Consider the following 20,863-nt stretch of genomic DNA (forward strand, 5'->3'; position numbering starts at 1 on the left):
TGCCAAATCAATCATACTTACAGGAGGCCATGACATGGCAGTGAGAGAGTGCGGGATTTTTTTTTCCAAAGCATTTCTAGGTTTTTTTTGGATGCCATTTCAAGCTTCCTTGTGCCATAAAGCAAAAATTAAAACACAAGTGACTTTTGACACTTCTTGAGCACTGGATTGGCGCTGAACCAGTAACTTTCCTACCACATGGCATGTGGAGCATCAGGGCCAGATCACACTGGCCTTGGTCACACTGATGTAAACTGAGAATAGCCTCATTGTTTTCAATAGTTAGTTTGGATTTATGGCAGTGTAATTGAGATCAAAATCCAATTTAGAAAGTCTGCCTCATCTACCAAGACTTTCCCATGGCACCGGCATGAGAGGATATGAAGTCAGCAGGGAAAGAAGTGTCAGCAACGAAACTGTTAGCATGAGCTAGCTATGTTTGGGAAGGTCTCCCTGGTCCCTTCTAGAGCTGGACAAACTTTTTCAGTGAAAAGTGCAGATTTGGGTTGACCAAAACACTTCCCAAATCTGTTTTGATTTCATCAAATTGTTTTGGGCGAGGGGAGCACTTTTAAAAACAGTGCTGTTACATTTCATTTCAGCATTTTTCAAAGGAAACATTTTGAGTTTTTGATTCAGAATGACTTTTTGTTTTTTAATTTCCTTCAGTTTTCATTCAAAATAGGTTGACCCGAAACAAACATTTTTTGATGATTTGTTTTTCTAGATCTTCCAACAAACTGAAAGATCAGTTACTTGCACTACTCTACTCCCTTCTTCTCTAGCTCTGGACAGATTTTCAAAAGTGCTTGGCACCCGGCAACTCTCCCTATTCTTAATAGGAGCTGTTGGGTGCTGAGTATTTTTTGAAAATCTGGTCATATTATGCTGAGTGTAAATGTTCAGGGGAATTGTATCATTTTTGATCTCTGTTAAAATTCCTCTCCAAAACTCTGGTATTCCACTTTAAACAGGAAGAATAGTTATATGTTTTCCATATGGGTCATTTACCCCCTTTTCCTCTGTCCTCCTCTCTGAGCATATTTTCACTGTGATTTTTATTCTGCCTACATGGGGGGCTTTCTACAGTATGTAAGCCACTCCCAAGTAATCTAGACACATATAGCAAGGTCACAAGTGTGGTTTATGAGTCTGTTACCTTCTCCCTTAAAGAAAATCCTGCTTCAACTTTACACTGGGTTAGCTTTCATCAGAATCTGGCCTGAAGTATGTGGTCATGGTCCCTCAACCACACTGTACACTTGTACTAAAATAAGGAAACTAAAAAGTTTGTGGGCCAAGTTTCCACCTGATGTAAATTGCTGTAACTTCACTGGAGTTGTACCAGTTTAAACCAGGATCAACTCCAGAAATCTGCGCCTTTCCACATAATGATTTAATTGCAGGAAAGTACCTAACTTCCAACATGTGATCCTCTCGCTGACCTTTTAGACACTAATTCTGTGCTGTTTAACATCATGTAGTTTTTATCTCCCGTGCACCCAGTCCAAAGAGCCAGTCCAGGGTGTAGATCACCTGTATCATATCGCAATTGATTGGTTTCACATTTTAACTTGTCAGGGTACTTCTGAGATAAACAGTATGTGTGGAATCATGTTGTACATGATTACTGGCAGCGTAACAAAGACCAATCGCTTCTCTATTACCTTCACTATGTACCTGATCTCTGACCTGAGCCAGCAGAGTTGTAGCCAGGCGATTCCTCTGAACTCAGAAGGGTAGCATAATGTGCAGCTGCTGTCACCACTGGAAAATGTCAACCGTTTTTCTTTTTAGTGAAATATTTCATATATGAAAAAAATAAGGCACCTGGCCTCCTATTCTGGCCAAATGTGAGAATGGGGAAGGCAATCTTAAAATGTATTATTATTGCATTACTGTTGTACACAGAGGCCCAATAATATTCAGGTCTCATTGCACTGGGCTAAGTACCGTGATCATTGTAACTGCCTTGGTTTGGCAGTGGGTCACAATGATCAGAAATACTCAGCTATCTAAATTTCCATCTGATAGTTTCGGGCATGTCTCATTTAAAGGACAATGCCGGCATCCTATGTATGCGTATCAGCAGGTCCTTTCTGTAGGGTTTACTCAGTGGAAAAAGTAATGATAACTTCAATGGAAGGTTATGAATCACTTGCAATATCTGAGCACCACTGGGCTAAATTCAGAGACTCAAATAATAGCCATTATGGAAAAGTCCTACAGAACTTAATAGAAAATGGCATAAATGTATAATTATTTTAAGCGAACCTATAGAATCCTATGTTGCATTCTACAGGTTAGTTTAAACATTCTATAGAAAAAAGCATAATTCTCTAACATTCTGTAGATTTTTTGAACCCCAAATCTTTGGAAACCTTTGGTTTCTCTCATTAAATTCTATAGGAGTCTTTCACAAGAGAAAAGTGTAAGAGATTGTAAATTGAAGTAGTTTTTGCTTCCTCCACTTTATTTTTCATCTGAATCTCTTCTCCCTGACCTTCTGCATGAAAGTTGCACACTCTGGGAGTGAAATCCTGGTCCCAGTGAAGACAATGGGAACTTTGTCATTGATTTTAATGAGGCTTGGATGTGAAACTTGAACCATGTTACAGATCGCCTCTGAATCTGGGCCATTATCTTAGCTATTACAAGCTTTTTATGTCCAAAGGGCTCATTGCATACAGAATCATACTGTTTAAATGGAAGCAACTATTTGGTTCTAGGACAGCAAAAACAACCTGTAATAACAAAACTACTTCCCTTGTTGGATGGTTCTTCTTTTGTAGAACTGAAAATTGGCTCAGTAAATGACAGCCAGATTTAATAATAATAAAAAAGCCTCCTGCTTTATACTTTGTGTGCCAGACTTCATTCCACAGCACAACAAGGCCAAATAATAATAAACTCATGAAATGGCTGATTGGGCTCTGCAGAAATATTACAATCAAGTGGTGGCAGGTATTATGATAAGTTAGGAGCAGATTTTCTCTCTAAGTATTAAGAGCAGTTAAATAGCACCTTAACTCAGGAAATAATGCTGTCTGTCCACCTCTTCCAGAGGAATGGGAGGAGGAAAGAGAAATGGAATCGATGTATATTTTACATCACTGCCCCATGGACCACTTCATTTCAGAAATGCAAAGCAAGTTGGAGCATTGTGTTTCTTTTCAAATGGATGAGTGGAAATGACGCATCATGGAGAAGATGCCAGAAGGTTCCCAGAAAAAAAACTTTTATCAATAGCATTTTTTTTTACCTCTTTCATAACAGGCATTTAAAATGGATAAGACTAATTTCCTGCTTGTCTCTTCTGGGGCTCTTGCCAGTATGGTTAACCTTCTTTCAGGGAAGAATTAAGAAAATATTTAATTAAATTTCCATGACAGAAAGAAGCAGCGATATTTCTATTTTTAAAATTCTCTCTCTCTCTCACTCACGCGCACACACACACTCTCTCTCTCTCTCTTAGTTCTTGACACTTTTGTTTTCAGTCTCCCCAGTTATTTATCATATGTCTACAGCTTGCTTAATTGGACTTTGAGGGGTTATCAGTTCTAGCAAAATAGTTAGGAAATGCTAAACATTTTTTTTTCCTCTTGGCCTTGCCAGTGGCTAAAATTTGTTAATATTTATTAAAGGAACTAAGTCAAAGTGGGAGGGAAAAAAATAATCTAAAAGTTAACAGGGAAAAAGAGCTTGCCTGCCAGGGCTTGATATGATATTAACTGTTCATCAAAAGTATGCTAAAGGTCTTTCTTCCTCACTTGAAATAGTTTTTTGTGATGAATGTGGTGTCTGGGAAAAGTAAAAGCCCTAAGAAAATGTTAAAAATAAAGACTTTTTTCTATCAGCAGATCAGAGACACTAGAGTTGCCGTGTAGTATTTGGTGACATCATCAAAATATAAAAAGATGCGTAGTTCTGGGTCTGAAGGTTTGCTGTTAGACACTTCAGAGGAAGAAATAGTCCTTATTCAAATATAAATCTGAATGCATTCTAATGTAATGCCCAATACTCCATGTATTAAACACTGCAGTTGTTAAGCAAAAATGCTATTGAAATAAATGGGCCAAAATGGCACTGTGCTTGCTTAAAACAGGCTGAATTTGCCCTAGTGAGAACTTCACTGGCACATTTTCAAAGAGGCATGCTGAGTTTTAGCTGTCAAATTCCTGCTGGAGTCAATGGAAGTCAAGCAGTTAAAAACCATACTTTCTGGTTTGAAATTCTGTTTGAGTGTTGTAGGGGATTTAATCTTCTACATACCACAATAAAAGGTTATATCTAGGGCATGCTGCTCACCCTTGATCATCCTATGCTATAATAGAAATGTAGTCATCTGTACTACGTCATAGCTGCAGTAATATTACTGTAAGCTGTTATGTGTTGGACCGTTAGAATAGTGAGTAATTTTTATAATGGATAAGTAGGACTATGATGTCTTTTTTCTCATGCATATAATCCCTTCATCTGCATCTTCCTGCTTCTATTGGTGGCATTTAGTTGTAGATCTCTCTTCCCCTCCTTCTCTGGGCTCAGTACCCAACCCTGCATCGACCATCTGAAAGTTCTGTGTACGTAGCCATTCATTCATATGCCTGCAGCTCTAATGTTACTAAAGGAAATGAAAAGTATGGTCAAGTCGTTAATTCAGGAATGAGACCAACGGGGGAGCTTAGTTCTTGATACTTTGGTTTTGTTTTGTTTTTTAAATTCACCATTTCACCAAATTCACCATAGTGTGTAAAAATATTTTGCACAACTAGAGTATGAAAGTACTATAAAGGCCAGTGAGAAAGTATGAACCAATTTTAATTTCTTTCAGTTCAGTTGGAACCAGTGTTGGAAAGACTCACTTCTCAAATATTTAACCACTTAAAATTATAATTATAGGATTCCATTCTGCAAAGCTTAACTTCAGTGGGAACTATACACATAAACAAGAGCTATTTGTGAAAGTATCAGCATAAGGATTAAATTAGATGGCTCCCATTAAGGTAAATGAAAAGCGTACAGCTATATTTCCTACATCCGTTGCTGGAAATATACCTGATTATAAAGAGATAACCACCTACAGGAAGGGCCAGATTCTGGCCTTGTGAGCATGGGCAGGACTCCTCTATAAGTGGAAGCACATGCATCTTGAAGTGTCCAAGACACTGGAAGGGTATTGTTGAAGAACATAAACACTGAATGAGGCTAGGTCTACACTAAAAAGTTAGGTCCAGCCAGCTACGTCGCTCAAGCGTGTGAATAATCCACAAGATGACCTACCCTCTGGTATAGACAGTGCTAGGTCTTCCATTGACCTAGCTACCACCGCTCAGGGAGGTGGATTAACTACGCTGATGGGGGAACTCCTCCCTTTGCTGTTGTGAGTGTCGACACTGAAGCACTACAGTGGCTCAGCTGCAGCTGTGTGGCTGCAGGGTTTCTACTGAAGACATAACCTGAGAGAGATTAAAATTAAGAAGCCGTCGGACAGAACGTAGGATGGAAAAAGTAGAATTAAATGCTGTTTCTCTTATTTTACATCTAAGTGACTTTAATGATGGCCAAAGATCTTGATGGACAGCCTTGAAGACTGAAGTTTTCTGTTAGCTAGCTCCCTCATCACCATCCTTGACTCCTGTTTCTTCTACACCATTCTGTACACATAAAATGTCCTTCCTGAACTGGTCTGCAAAGCCATTTGGAAGCTCTTTGCGATCCAAATGCAGATACACAGATCACGGATTCCAAGGCCAGAAGCGACCATTGTGATCATCTAGTCTGACCTCCTGTATAACACAGGCCACAGAACTTCCCTGAAATAATTCTTAGAGAATATCTTAAAAAACAAAAAAAAAAATTCAGTCTTGATTTTAAAATTTCCACTGATGGAGAATCCACCATGACCCTGGGTAAATTGTTCCAATGGCTAATTACCCTCACTGTTAAAAATTCACACCTTATTTCCAGTCTCAATTAGTCTAGCTTCAGATGAAGATATGAACTTTGCAGCTGGCACCTATGGGCTAACTCAAAACCATGGATCCTAACACCATTGAGCTTGAGGTTAGATTTGAGATATTTATCTGAACTTTGTGGCTCAGACCCATTTCTAGTAAGAATTACACCAGACTTGTTATACAAATCTATTCCAAAATACTCCCTGTGTCAATTTGCATCCTAATATTTTCAACATTCTAGGCAATGAAGACCATCCCCAGTTGTTTCATATATTCCAAGTTGCTCAAGTCAGGTCTGCTTGTGATGTTTTGGGGGTCCGACCAGTTAGGAGTTATGTCACCGCTTGCCCTTGAACCCCAAAGTGTCATAATGGTGCTATCCAATAGATATACATGTGCAGGTATAAGTGGAAAACACACAGTACAAATGCTTAAGAGTAAGGGGAAAGGTCCTTTTGGTGTCAATCAGTTCTAAGAAAGGCTACACAGAATACCCAAAAGAAACACATTTCACTTTGTTTAATTTTTACTGAATGATATTAGAATTCTGTGTTTTCTCTTGAATTCCATCTACACAGGCTTTAGAATCTGGAAGGTGCACTGTTTTCGGACTGTCTGTAACAGCAGTGTATATTCATCAACTCTGTGTGTGTGTGTGTGTGAGACAGAGAGAGAGAGAGAGATCTAAAAAGTTCTATATTTGGTTCCCTTTGCACCAGACAGGGTTGTGTTTAAATTTACCAAGCAGATGAAGGAAATACTGTTCAGATGCTATGAAGCGCTTATCTGTGTTTTGTAAGGGAGACATGCTCTGGGAGATGTAAAGCAGAAGTGTCAGGCGGCTCACTCTAAAGGAATTAGATCATCTTGGACAAGATGAACTGAGCTTTACAGTGTAGATTCACGTCTGCTTGCTGCTTTGGAGAAAAAAGCCAAGTTGAGCACATTCCTCAGATAGCACAACATATCTCCTCACTGCACAGACGGGAAGACGAAGCCAGTATTGCAATCCCCACCTGTTCACACAAAAAGAACAGGAGTACTTGTGACACCTTAGAGACTAACAAATTTATTAGAGCATTTCTATGCATCCGATGAAGTGGGCTGTAGCCCACGAAAGCTTATGCTCTAATAAATTTGTTAGTCTCTAAGGTGCCACAAGTACTCCTGTTCTTTTTGCGGATACAGACTAACACGGCTGCTACTCTGAAACCTGTTCACACAGTGCTGACTGAAGGGCGCTAGTATCACACGAGTATGTATCAGTGGGTGTATCTTCAAGTGTAGAACCTCAGTTCAGTCACTGCGAGACACCTAAATGATGCTGATGAAATTTCCACCACCATTTTTTGTTCTCTCTTCAGTAAAAATTTACAAATGCTGGGCATTTTTTCCCTTCCAATTACAACAATCTAGAGCCAACCTAGATAAACAGCTGACTAAGTTGCGAAAAAAAGTACTTTCTGCACACAGGAAGGCATTTATGATTGTCTCTGACTGGGGGTATTGCTTCAGTTCACAAACCGGGAAGAATTAGTAGGGGAAGCAAAAGTGGATGGGAACCTGGGAGGCAGTGACCATGAGATGGTAGAGTTCAGGATCCTGACACAAGGGAAAAAGGAGAGCAGCAGAATACGGACCCCGGACTTCAGAAAAGCAGACTTTGACAACCTCAGGGAACTGATGGGCAGGATCCCCTGGGAGAATATCATGAGGGGGAAAGGAGTCCCGGAGAGCTGGCTGTATTTTAAAAAATCCTTATTGAGGTTACAGGGACAAACCATGCCGATGTGTAGAAAGAATAGTAAATATGGCAGGCGACCAGCTTCGCTTAAAAGTGAAATCCTTGCTGATCTTGAACACAAAAAAAGAAGCTTACAAGAAGTGGAAGATTGGACAAATGACCAGGGAAGAGTATAAAAATATTGCTCGGGCATGCAGGAGTGAAATCAGGAAGGCCAAATTACACCTGGAGTTGCAGCTAGCAAGAGATGTTAAGAGTAACAAGAAGGGTTTCTTCAGGTATGGTAGCAACAAGAAGAAAGTCAAGGAAAGTGTGGGCCCCTTACTGAATGAGGGAGGCAACCTAGTGACAGAGGATGTGGAAAAAGCTAATGTACTCTGTGCTTTTTTTGCCTCTTGTCTTCATGAACAAGGTCAGCTCCCAGACTACTGCACTAGGCAGCACAGCATGGGGAGGAGGTGACCAGCCCTCTGTGGAGAAAGAAGTGGTTCGGGACTATTTAGAAAAGCTGGACGAGCACAAGTCTCTGGGGCTGGATGCGCTGCATCCGAGAATGCTAAAGGAGTTAGCGGATGTGATTGCACAGCCATTGGCCATTATCTTTGAAAACTCATGGTGATCAGGGGAGGTCCCGGACGACTGGAAAAAGGCTAATGTAGTGCCCATCTTTAAAAAAGGGAAGGAGGAGGATTCTGGGAACTACAGGCCAGTCAGCCTCACCTCAGTCCCTGGAAAAATCATGGAGTAGGTCCTCAAGGAATCAATTCTGAAGCACTTAGAGGAGAGGAAAGGGATCAGAAACAGTCAGCATGGATTCACCAAGGGCAAGTCATGCCTGACTAATCTAATTGCCTTCTATGACGAGATAAATGGCTCTGTGGATGAGGGGAAAGCAGTGGATGTGTTGTTCCTTGACTTTAGCAAAGCTTTTGACACGGTCTCCCACAGTATTCTTGCCAGCAAGTTAAAGAAGTATGGGCTGGATGAATGGACTATAAAGTGGATAGAAAGCTGGCTAGATCATCGGGGTCAACGGGTAGTGATCAATGGCTCCATGTCTAGATGGCAGCCAGTATCAAGTGGAGTGCCCCAGGGGTTGATCCTCTGGCCAGTTTTGTTCAATATCTTCATTAATGATCTGGAGGAATGTGTGGTTTGTACCCTCAGCAAGTTTGTAGATGACATTAAACTGAGAGGAGAGGTAGATATGCTGGAGGGTAGGGATAAGATACAGAGGGACCTAGACAAATTAGAGGATTGGGGCAAAAGAAATCTGATCAGGTTCAACAAGGACAAGTGCTGAGTCCTGCACTTAGGACGGAAGAATCCCATGCACCGCTACAGACTAGGGACCGAATGGCTAGGCAGCAGTTCTGCAGAAAAGGACCTAGGGGTTACAGTGGATGAGAAGCTGGATATGAGTCAACAGTGTGCCCTTGTTGCCAAGAAGGCCAATGGCATTTTGAGATGTATACGTAGGGGCATTTCCAGCAGATCGAGGGACGTGATCGTTCCCCTCTATTCGACATTGGTGAGGCCTCATCTGGAGTATGGTGTCCAGTTTTGGGCCCCACACTACAAGAAGGATGTGGAAAAACTGGAAAGAGTCCAGCGGAGGGCAACAAAAATGATTAGGGGGCTGGAACACATGACTTATGAGGAGAGGCTGAGGAACTGGGATTGTTTAGTCAGTGGAAGAGAAGAATGAGGTGGAATTTTATAGTTGCTTTCAACTACCTGAAAGGGGGTTCCAAAGAGGATGGATCTAGACTGTTCTCCATGGTAGCAGATGACAGAACAAGGAGTAATGGTCTCAAGTTGCAGTGGGGGAGGTTTAAGTTGGATATTAGGAAAATCTTTTTCACTAGGAGGGTGGTGAAGCACTGGAATGTGTTACCTAGGGAGGTGGTGGAATCTCCTTCCTTAGAGGTTTTTAAGGCCTGGCTTGACAAAGTCCTGGCTGGGATGATTTAGTTGGGGATTGGTCCTGCTTTGAGCTGGGGGTTGGACTAGATGATCTCCTGAGGTCCTTTCCAACCCTGATATTCTATGATTCATTGTTAGGATGACCAGAGAATCCAGTCTAGTCTGGGATTTCCTTATGCTTGTCAAATTAAAAGTGCTAGCTTATGAGGTTATTGGGAACAAACTTTTAGTTCCAGGGAGCAATTGAGGACCCAAAGGCAAAATTCTCATTGGTTTTAATGGGACCAAGATTAATGCAATGCAACTTTATATGGTATAGCATCTTTCATAAGAACTTCATAAAATATAAACCTCACATCACAGCAGGAATGCTGTGAATTGGCGTTATCCAGGCCACGTCTCTTCCTGGTTAGTGATGGACTCTTTGAACCTGATGGAAGGGAGGCCAAGGATGCTTTGCAATAGCTTAACCTAACCCTGGTGGACTTTGTCATCAGGGACCCTGGCAATGGTATACACCCTCAGAAAATCAGAAAACATTGTTAAAACTATTGTTAAACTATTAGACTGTCTGCTTTGCATGGTGCACAGCCCTTTAAACTCTCTTTAAACTGCGCTTTAAACTGATCACTAGGTAACTTGTGGATTTCACAACAAATGCGTGTTAAATCGGCACTTTCATTCCAAATTCCTATTTTCAGATGCTTACAACTTCTCCTTAAAATGACTTTTTGAAGCTGATATTTCTGAGCCTTGTCCCAACCAGAAATTAATTTATTTGGGAAGTTCCAGAAAAGTCTGTTCCAGTATTTCTGAATTATCAGGATGAAAGGCTCTGCCACGTTGAATGTACAAGGAGTGCTGTATGCATAAGGCACGGGCATGAACATGCCAGATAGAATGGAGTTGGTCCCAAAGTAACATCATAGATCATTAGAATCCAAAACTTCTGGAAAATTGGAACCTAGGTCTGTTGTTTGCAGTAGTCTTCCATCTGTCTTATGAAAAGAACCATCCCCAGTCTAGATATTCACAAAGATTGTGCCTCAGAACTATCTCTAATATTAAATAATACAAAATACCCTATACAGTTTTGTGTCTGTTGCACATGATATGGGAACATTAGCTTTGAATTTTTCTGAATTTTGTGCACATCTAAAATCGTGGCAACATCTACATCATTATTAGTGCAGATTTTTGCATACTGTTGTTATTTATGCTCCTGTATAGAAGAAAGTGAGCTAGATACTGAGTACTTGCTGAGTAACTACATTCAGGTCTTATTAATGACTTGAAGAAGAGCTGTGTGTAGCTTGTAGGTTTGTTTCTTTCACTGAGAGATGTTGGTCCAGTCTCTCTAATGTCCTGGGACCAACATGGATACAGCAATAATGCAAACAAAACATGAATGAGAGTTTGAAGGCCCCAGACAAATCAGACTCAGATCTACCTGTAGTTTTCTTCATTCCTTTGAGGAACAGTTTTAAAATAAATCTCAAAATAATGCAAGAGGCTTGACTCTGAGGAACTTAGCTTGGCTTTTGTGCTGCGTGCTGAAGCTGATAGTATATTCTGAATGTATCATCTGTTCTCTGGATGTCTCTGTGTCGCTCTACCGTCTGGCTTGAGTCAGGGTAATACACAGAGGGAAAGGAGTGTTACTTAGAATTGGCAGGAAAACCCAGTCACTCAGTCAGCCTGATAATCGTGAACTTTAGATCCTTGAAAAAAGTTCCCTTTCAACTTCAGTCTCAAGCGAAGGTTATTGTTAGGAGAGAGTCTTCATCAGAACAGTCATAAAATTGAACAGCCTGAGAAGAAAACTTCCATTAGTTTCTTTTTAATTTGAAGAGATACAATATTTTACATTGGAGGTCAGGCTGAACCTTACCTGTAGTAATATTAGTAACTATTTTCCTGTTTAAAATTATAGGATTACTATATTTGAATTGATCAATAGAACCATATATAAAATTATCAGAGGCTGAATTGATTATCCTTTGTTCCTGCATTACAATTGCATTGACATCTAGATATGAAGGTGATGCCACTTTAGAAATATCTAGACAGATTAGATTGATTTGGGCCCTGACTTGACTTCCATCAAAATTTATCTTGGGGGTTTTATAGTATCTAAGTGCCTTTCAGGTAATGTCGGTAGCAATACCTCACAGTCCTTAGTGGACTTCATGGAGTCTGTGGCACTTCTGTCTTTTTGGGGTCAAAACTCTACTGGGGGTAAGGTTTTTGTTCTTGAATTATTTAGGGGCAGAAGAAGGTGTCAGTATTGTGAATGGCATTTATATGGTGAAAAGATTGTGAAAATTAGAGGCAAAGCCTCCACCGCTTTCAGTATGAACAGGATCAAATCCTTCAGTCTGGTGTAGCTTCCTGCTGGAATATAAACTTCCAAATAGAGGCAGTAAAAATAACTCTGGGATTATTTCATGTATATTGCTCTAATTGTAGCTGCACTATATATAATAATCTGCCAGCAGATCTCTTTTAAATTCTTCTTAAAGCTCACTCCAGCCAGAAACTTGCCATCCAAAATCCAAACTAAAAGCATTTTAAACAAATGTTTCCAGATTCTTCTCTAAAACTCCAAACCAGCTTTGATTAACAAAAATACAATAAATGAAATCTGGCATGTGGCTAATTCATAGAACAGTATTTCTACTAGTACTTGGAAGAGGGTAGAGAGGTTCAATTGTACATTATTACTTTATTTTATGGGCAGTTTTTGGCTAAGGGAAGACCCAGTAGAGGGGTATAGCTGGTGAGAGATGAGGTGAATTGGTAAAACAGTGTATGTACAAAAACCAAAATATCTGCTCATACTGGGCCGGATCCCAAAAGGGGATGAGCTACTGCAGATCCTATTGATTTAATTGAATTTATCAGGGTCCAGTTCTCTGTAGCCTGACTTTAGGCAGTGCTAATGACCATAAGACAAGAGCTAATTTTGTTTTTTAAAAAGAAGCCTAACTTTAGACTCCTAAGCGTCTATTGAGGCACCTACCTGATCTCTAAAAGTCCCGAGCCCCCAACAGTGTACACAGACCTCAAAGGGAGCTGTGCCAAGTACTCCACGCTTTTGAAAGTTAGTTAGATGCCTCAGTATGGACTTAAAAGCATACAGTCTCCTCTCTCTCTCTCTCTCTCTCTTTTCCCCTCCTTGGCTGATTACTGAAACACAGCCTTCCTCTAAATGCAGGGGAAAGGCAATGTCTTAGCCTGGGTAGTTCACTGAAAGTAACATAAAGTTTATTCATGTGTAAACAGTGAAGTATAGGTCATGTAGCCTCTAATTTACACATTGTGTGCTCCAGCCTGAATCTGCAGGGACTTGGCAATGAGCAGCCAGAAGGAGAGAATGATCCTGGGAGGGCAAGAGTGGCTGATGGGCACTCCCAAAAGCATGTTGCCATTTCCTCCTGGGCCAGGGGAATGGTAGCCAAGTGAGTGATGAACAGAGTTGGAGTAGAGATCATAAGGGGTAGTCAGGCAGGGTCAGGGTCTTCTTCCTTTATCTGGTTTACAAAGGTCACCCGCACTCCCAACCTGAGCACATCAGTGAAGAATGCAGATTCAGGGATTAACGCAGGAAAGTCTTGATTAAGCTATTTTCCTATTCTTTCTTACATAGGGTATGACTTGGAGTTGCAGTATGAGAACTGGGATTTGTATGCTAGAAAGATCACAGTCGTGTGTAAGTGTTGGGTTGGAAGAAATGGCATATGCAACTTGACACACAGCATGGTAGGTGTCTCATTGGGGCACAGCAATTATCTTAATGTGTACATGTTTCAGAATCCCCATTTATGGGTTCACATCTGTTGCACAGCAATGTAAATCACTGTTCAGTCAGCAAGGACGGTGGTGTAAACTAGTATCCATTTTCAAGTGTGTACATACGTTTATGGTAACAAGTATTGACAGATTCCAGATAGCTTACATACCTAATGCAAATTAAAATTAGTCTTTACACATTTATATAATGTTTGCAAACTACAAACATTTGCGGATGAAGTCAGGCTCTTGCAAATTGTGTGTAAATTGCTACTTTATCTACACAGTGTAAACCTCACTGTTCATGTAGTGTTAGGAGCTTTTCTAGTCCATTAAGCAGCTCTGAAAACAAAGACACACAAGAATAGTACTGCAGTTCTGACTTCAGCCCTGCTGTTTACTCTTCTTGCTCTCACAAAACATCTGGAAGGGTTTTAGTGGTGGGTTGTTGTTTTTTTCCAATGAACCTCAGCAACACACTTTGCCTGGACAAACAGTTTAAACATAATGGCTAAAATTTGCAAATCTTTAGGTGTCTAATGTTAGGCCCCTTTATGTGCCCTAATCTTCTGAGGTGTTCAGCACCCCAAGCTCCCTCTAAAGTCTGTGGGAGTTGTGGGTACTCAGCACTTCTGAAGATCAGGTCACTTATTCAGATGCCTACCTTCAGGCATTCAGTTGAAACGTTTGGCTGGGGAACGTGACAGATAAGCTCACCTTGTCCCCCACATTGCAAATAGCATGCATACATATTTCCCCTTACACTGACTATATCCGCTTCCCTGAAGGGAGCTTTTCTGCGTGTGGAGTTCCTGATAAGATAATGTGCTGCATGAAACATTCAAAGGAGGCTTTTAAGTTATTAGGACTAACTCAGTCTCTTCCCTTCTTCAGGAGCAGCCAAAAGGGGAGTCAGGAGAACTTGGCAAGTATACAGAAAGGACAGGGCGATGACTGGAAGGAGGCAAGTGAAATGGAAATCTTGACTTGCTCCTAGTTTAGTTGATTAATCATCACTGGAATATGATATGCAGATAGCACCTCTCTGGGTTCCTTGCTCCCAGGAAGTCTTATTGTTCCAATTAGAGAAGGGAGAGCCGTGATATGGTGTTTCCTGAAATGTCTACGAAGTTCTTGTGAGCAAATTAAAATAACTTTTAAAAAAAATCTCTTTTGTCAAACAATTTATCATTCTTCTTCACTCTTGCGAGGCCAGAATCTAGAAGGGTCTAATTTTCTAAAGTGGCAACCTGAGTGAGGGCACCAAATCCTACATATTTTTAATACCAGTCATTAATCTTACCTACCCGTTTTATGATCAGTACAGCCTCATGTCACTGTAATCAAGTCAGTTATATAGGGAACAAATTGCAATCCACTCCACACCTCTACGGTATCCGTGGGCAGGATGCTTCGCTCTTTGCTACGATGGTAGATATGAGCCAGACCTGGTGAAAAAGGCTGGATCCATGTGGAAGGAGGAAATGTTAGCTCCGTAGTATCTTCTCCCAGCATGGCACCAGATGGGTGGAATACCCTCTCCAAGTTCGGGCTCCACTTGTCAGGAGACAGAGCAGGGCTGTGGCTTTTTTCTTCCCTCAACTCTACATTGATTCCCCATGGAAGATAATGTTGGCTCAGTAGGCCACATCTTGTGATGACTGCCTCTACCATAGGAACCCCTTCCATAGTTCCAGGGCAGCCACCCAGGGGATCCACATAAGATCATAGCTTCTAAAAGAAATAAGCTATATGGAAACCCTGGGTGTTAAAATGTCCGCACCAGTCTTGGTACAGTACCGGTCTATAGGGTTGAGTCTTCTGCCCAGTTGCCTCCCCTGGGTGCTGTGTTATGTTGTGCACACATGAGATTTATTTACTTCTAAGTGTGAACATAGTCCTTGAGGCATGTGGCTAGCAATCTACCAGTTTGTATACTCCATCCTCCAAATACACACATGCCCAGCTTCCTGTTAAAGGTTCCAGGGTGTGCAGCCCAACTGGCATTTAGTGTACCAAATATCACAGCTAGAGAGGCCATTCAAACACTATATTCAGAAACAGGAGCATGTGTCACTCACCCAATGGCATGATTTGAGGGCAATGTACTGAGTATTCAGCAGAGTTTGTTCTTTTCACCAGGAGGAGATGAAATGGCCCTTAACTTTAATATTTTTATTCAAGCTTTATATTGCTTCAATTAATTATTCTATAGAGTCTGAACCAACACTCACCCTTTTGTCCGTACCTTCTACTGTCTGCTCTGCTTTCCCATCATCTTATGAAGGTTGCTTCCTTTTCATGTATTTGTATGGAAAATGAAAGGCATCATCTGCAACTTTGTTGGGTTTGTTCTTTCTCTATTCCTGGAATGACACAATTACTACCTCCATGTGCATCCTTTGGTTTTGAGAAGCATCCAACAGATCTCAGAGACTTTATGGACTTGTTTTTCTATCTTAATGGCACCAATAATGTCAGATTTGAAAGTCCTGAAATAACATGCAGTAAATATCATTTCCATGTGCCACATTCTTAGTATGCAAAAATCTGGTCCCAAAGATTTGCCTGACATTAGCTGTCAGTCACGCATTGGGGTAAGTGAGACTATTTATAGTTTGTAACCTGCATTCATTTTGCACCTATTTCATTTTCATGGTGGGTGAACTTTTCACCCCATGAGCCACTTGAATTCCTGGGCCCTCTGCACAAGGGTGAATTTCATTCAGTAAAAATAGAAAAATGGCTTTGCCAAGATTCTTGTAGTCATATTGAAATGCTGGGTAAGAATTGAAAAATCCCAGAAATAACTTGATAAGGAAACTTTATATATATGTGGCTTAAAATCTAATCCCTAGACTCACACTGGGGTGGATCTGGGGTCACTGAGATCAGTGGAGTTGCCCCAGATTTACAATGATGTGATTGAGATTGGATTCAATGACTGCTTGAGATTGGCTGTACTTTACTGGGGTCAAAGGACTTGGACACAATCCTTGGTTATTGCCATTTAAAATCTCTCTCTCTCTCTCTCTATTTTACACCTGCTGCCTCATGGCCAGAGCCAGGGGTTGGAGCCCGTTATCATGTGGCTGGGGCTCGCGGTTGGCACCTGTGACCAGCACCTGCGGCCAGCACCTGCCACTGCACGGCCAGAGCCCGGCACTGGAGCCGGGAGCCAGCGCCTGCTGCCAGGCAGCTGGAACCAGGGGCCAGAGGCTGAAGTCCCACAGCCGGAGGCCAGGGCCGCATGGCCAGAGGAGGGTTTGGCGGTCAGTACCCGCTGCCCCGCGGTCAGAGCCTGGGGCCACACGGCCAGGTTCCTGAAATCCCACCGCTGGAGCCTGCCTCTCAAACTCCCTCCCTGCAATGTGGGTCAAGACTCAACTTGTTCCTGCAGCGCTGTGCCCCACCTCTCTCCAGAGGGAGGGGAAGGGGCTGATGCTTTGCTCCCCACCCCATCACTGCCCAGGAGGCTGTCGTGGCCTCATGAAAAGCCCCTGGTGGCTGCATGCAGCCATCATGGCCACATTTGAGAAACATTGGTCTAAATAATACTTAGTCCTGTCATGAGTGCAGGGGACTGGACTAGATGGCCTCTCAAGGTCCCTTCCAGACCTATGATTCTATGAAATAAAAAAATATGTATATAACCCTTTGAAGCAGAACTGCAGAATGTTTTTGCAAACAGTCCTTTCGGCTTGAATTGTGTTCATTTTTAAGAATCAGTTCTTTCAGTAGATTCCAAAAATCACTGAGTCCTGAGTTCCACCTGCCAAAATTTCTTTAAGTCAGGTGGGAGAAGTCAGCCAGACATGCCTGCAGCTACAGGGGATTCCTCATGCTTGATCCTGGATCGAAAAAATGTTGAAGCATGTGTAGTTGTGTTAGGCTACTGTGTGTACCACTTTGGCCCTTTCAGCTGTGGACACCTGGTCCAGGTGGGAGTAGAGTGATGAGCAGAATTTCAAACTTGGGTGCATGGTTCTGGTTAGAAAGGGACCTATATCCCCATTTCTGGTCAGAGGCTGAAATCAACTCTATAGCAGGCAGCTGAAACCAAAGAGATGTCAAATGTTAGATGAATGGAGATTCAGAAACCATACATAGAGAAATCTTGTGTAGGGTGTGTAAAGAGAAAAGATCTCCAATTTATTACTCCATCACATTTATACTAAGTGTAAATTGTAGTTCGATTGTTTGAAAAGTGACTATGTAAAATTAGCACCTTCTTACTCAACTGACGTGCACTCTGTCATATCTGCTGACTCTATTGAGGAAAAACAAGTTTTACTGAAGTTGGCAGAGTCAGTGTGGCTATGGGAGAAGGACCTGGGTTCTGTTCCTTCTTGTGCCTCAACAGAATTGTTTACCAAGTTCTAATCAATTCTACATGGGCAAACCCAGTGAAAGCAATGGGCTTAAACAAATTTAACTGAGGGCAAAACTTGGTCAGTAGACCCTTCATAACTGGTGGCGATGCATGAGAAGGAAAGAACTCAGTCTGGCTCCTTGGACCAGTTGGGTTTGCACTCTGCAGAGCTGGAATTTGGAAGAAATCTTATTGCTTGTAAGATGAGCATATCCGATCTGGAAATAAGTGTGATCCAATAAGTATGAAATCCCATTGTCATTTTTGCAGTCACTTTTCAGCATTGTGGCTTTAATTGTTGTTTCTGGCTTGTCTGTCTGTGGCCTACAGATTTACTGTAGTCTAGCATTTTATTTCCTTTTAACGCAGAGACCATACCTGTGTACCTGCCAGATTTGAATTGTGAAAGGACTAGGAGGGCTTAGGATGTAGACAAGGATTGCACAGAGAAAGGGCAACAGTGCATAGCTATAACTGTGTAAAATGACCAAAAAGAAGGAAGAGAACAAAATGAGTTTTATGCACACTGTACAGAAATTATCACATTGTCCTTCGGAGCTGCCAGCGTGGCCTCAGTTTTGTCAATCTCTTTATTAGCCAGAGCCATCACAAATGACCCATCATCAAGGGTTAGTTGGTCACACAGCTGTCACCAGTAATGCCCTGTCCAGGGCTTCATCTACCAGGGTTACAGCTGCCAGGACCAGTGTTCCATGCAGAAGAGGTCAGTGGGGTGGCTGGACCATATGCTTAATTTTGAAGCACCAAGGCTGTCCCAGGGATTCAGAACATGCTGAGAGGAAGATACTACAAAGGAGCACTTGAAGATCAGGAAGAGCTAATAGTCCAAATGCTGCTCTTAGCTACACTGGTGTAAATTGGGAGTAACTGATTTTGTTGGAGTTACACTAGGGGAGTCAAACTGATGCTCTTTTTGTCCAATGTTCAGCTGACATTTAACAAAATCCTTTTGTCTGTTAAAATATTACTGTAAATGCAGCTGATTTGCATGAATAAAACATACAAATTAACAAACTTATCTGGAAGTTAAGGCCAGGATTTTCAAAATTGGGTGCCTAAAGCTAGGTATTGTGAAACAGTCGCTCGATTTTCAAAAGAGCTCAGCCACTCATCGGGTATGTCTTCACTTTGAACTGGAGGTGAGTTTGCCAGTTCGATCAAAAATGGAAGTGCAGCTGCAGTGGCGGGGTGGGCTAGCTGCCCCAATTATGAACCTGACCAAGAGGCTAGGTACATACTCTGAGCAGCTAGCCACTTGTACCACTGCAGCTACATTTCTACTTTTAGTACACTAGCTCAACCAGTGCTATTGCAGGTCTGTCTCATAGAGCTGGACATTACACCTGTCAAAGGGTATGTTTAGTGCTCTGCATTCTTAAAATTTGGTCCACAAACTCATATACCTAAATACGGATTCAAAAGCCTAAAGTTAGACACTTTAATATATTTTTTTAAATTATAACCTAAGACTCATTTATATTGAGGGATTCTTTCTGGAGTTTGGTCACTGTAACTTATATCCCTATCCAGCCTATGGAAGTCCTTGAATAAAAATGCTAGCCACCAAATGCTGCGTCAGCATTGTAGCTGATCAGAGATTTTTCACCAAATATTTTAAGAAAATATCTTTTTGACTAAATACAAATTTTCTCATGAAAATTTCCCTTTTCATTAAAAATGTTTAGGGGTTCCATTTTCAAAAATTGCACACAGAAAAGTTTTAAAAATTTGCAGAAAACAAATAAATATTAATTTTTCTTTGATTTTTTTTTTAAATGTGAGAAATAAGATATGCTTCCTGACCAGCTCTGGTTGTTATATATCCATGTGGCTCTACAAGGAACTTAGAGAACTACATTGGCATCATATATGCCAGAATATTGATACCTAAGCTTTTACAGTAGAAGCAAACAATTGTTTTTCAGGTATCTATGTCAAGTACGTAGTTAGGATAATATACCACCACAATGAGAGTTGTGCGTGTGTATCAAGGACAGTATACAGTCCTTAGTTTTGAATTGCTACACTATGTTTGTCAAATGGAGTAATACATTCAAAACTATTGCACTGTGGAATTCCAGCATGAAAAATGTCTTATTCGGAAGGAAGAGTTTGTTTAAAAGTCACAAATCTTATATGAGAAGCTCGGTTATAGAAGCCAAAAAAGGCAACAAAAACAAGTCTTACAAGGCAGACCTCTTAACTATGAATCGCCTGATGTATGAGCTGTCAGAAATCCAAAATTAACCAAGCACAGGAGAATATTTTGCAAAATCCCCGCGTTAGGACTGTCATGGCAGCACATATTTCTTGAGCAGCATTTCTAACACTTTCTTTGCTTGCCATAGTGCAGAGCTAATAAAATGAGACTTTCTTGAGCAGGAATCTTGTTTTTAGATGCTGATTTCAACATTTGACTTGAAACAGACCTTTTGTTGCATCTTCACCATTACTGGAGCCAACAATACGGACATCTCTTTGCTTCACTGTCCCAGGATGTTTTATTCAAGAATCATCATCTGGCTAATATACAGAGTATTGGAATATAGCACCTAGAAATATTTGTCTTGGAACGGAAACCCTAACGCTATCCTTCTGGGGCACAGGACCCAAATAGCTGGATCACTACTATTATTGTAATTCAATATAATAGTCTAAAATCAAGCATTGTACTTAGAGTAACATAGGAAATAGAGATGGGGCTCTAAGTATGAGCTCCAAACACCTCCGAACCTTGGGATTATTCAAAGCATGAAGCCAGGTTCACCAGATTCAAGATCTGCAGATAAATTCTCCTTCTATAGCAGGCTCTACCAAAACCCTGGAATTAAACTTCATCAGATATTGAGTGGCTTTAAAACCAAACCTGAATTCTGTGGCTTGATTCAGTCTCTAAGTATAACTACATTAACATTGTCCAAGGAATTAATAGCAAACACTTTGTTTCCTCAGAGTGCTAATTGTGTTAATTACAGTTCTCTGTGCTCAGGCTTGATATGCCAGTTTCCCAAATGGATGCGGATTGGGAGAAATGACTGAAGCTGTGTGGTT

General features: G+C 41.1%; 1 long non-coding RNA gene across 1 annotated transcript in view; it reads left to right on the plus strand.

Moving 5' to 3' along the window:
* Window positions 1-13,344, plus strand: part of LOC141981604 (uncharacterized) — a 58,050-nt gene extending 44,706 nt beyond the window's left edge. The window contains exon 3 of the long non-coding RNA XR_012637853.1: window positions 13,277-13,344. This is a non-coding gene — a long non-coding RNA (uncharacterized LOC141981604). The remainder of the gene's footprint in view (window positions 1-13,276) is intronic.
* Window positions 13,345-20,863: the final 7,519 nt, after the last annotated feature.

The sequence above is a fragment of the Natator depressus genome, chromosome 2 (assembly GCF_965152275.1).
Source record: "Natator depressus isolate rNatDep1 chromosome 2, rNatDep2.hap1, whole genome shotgun sequence".
NCBI lineage: Eukaryota > Metazoa > Chordata > Testudines > Cheloniidae > Natator > Natator depressus.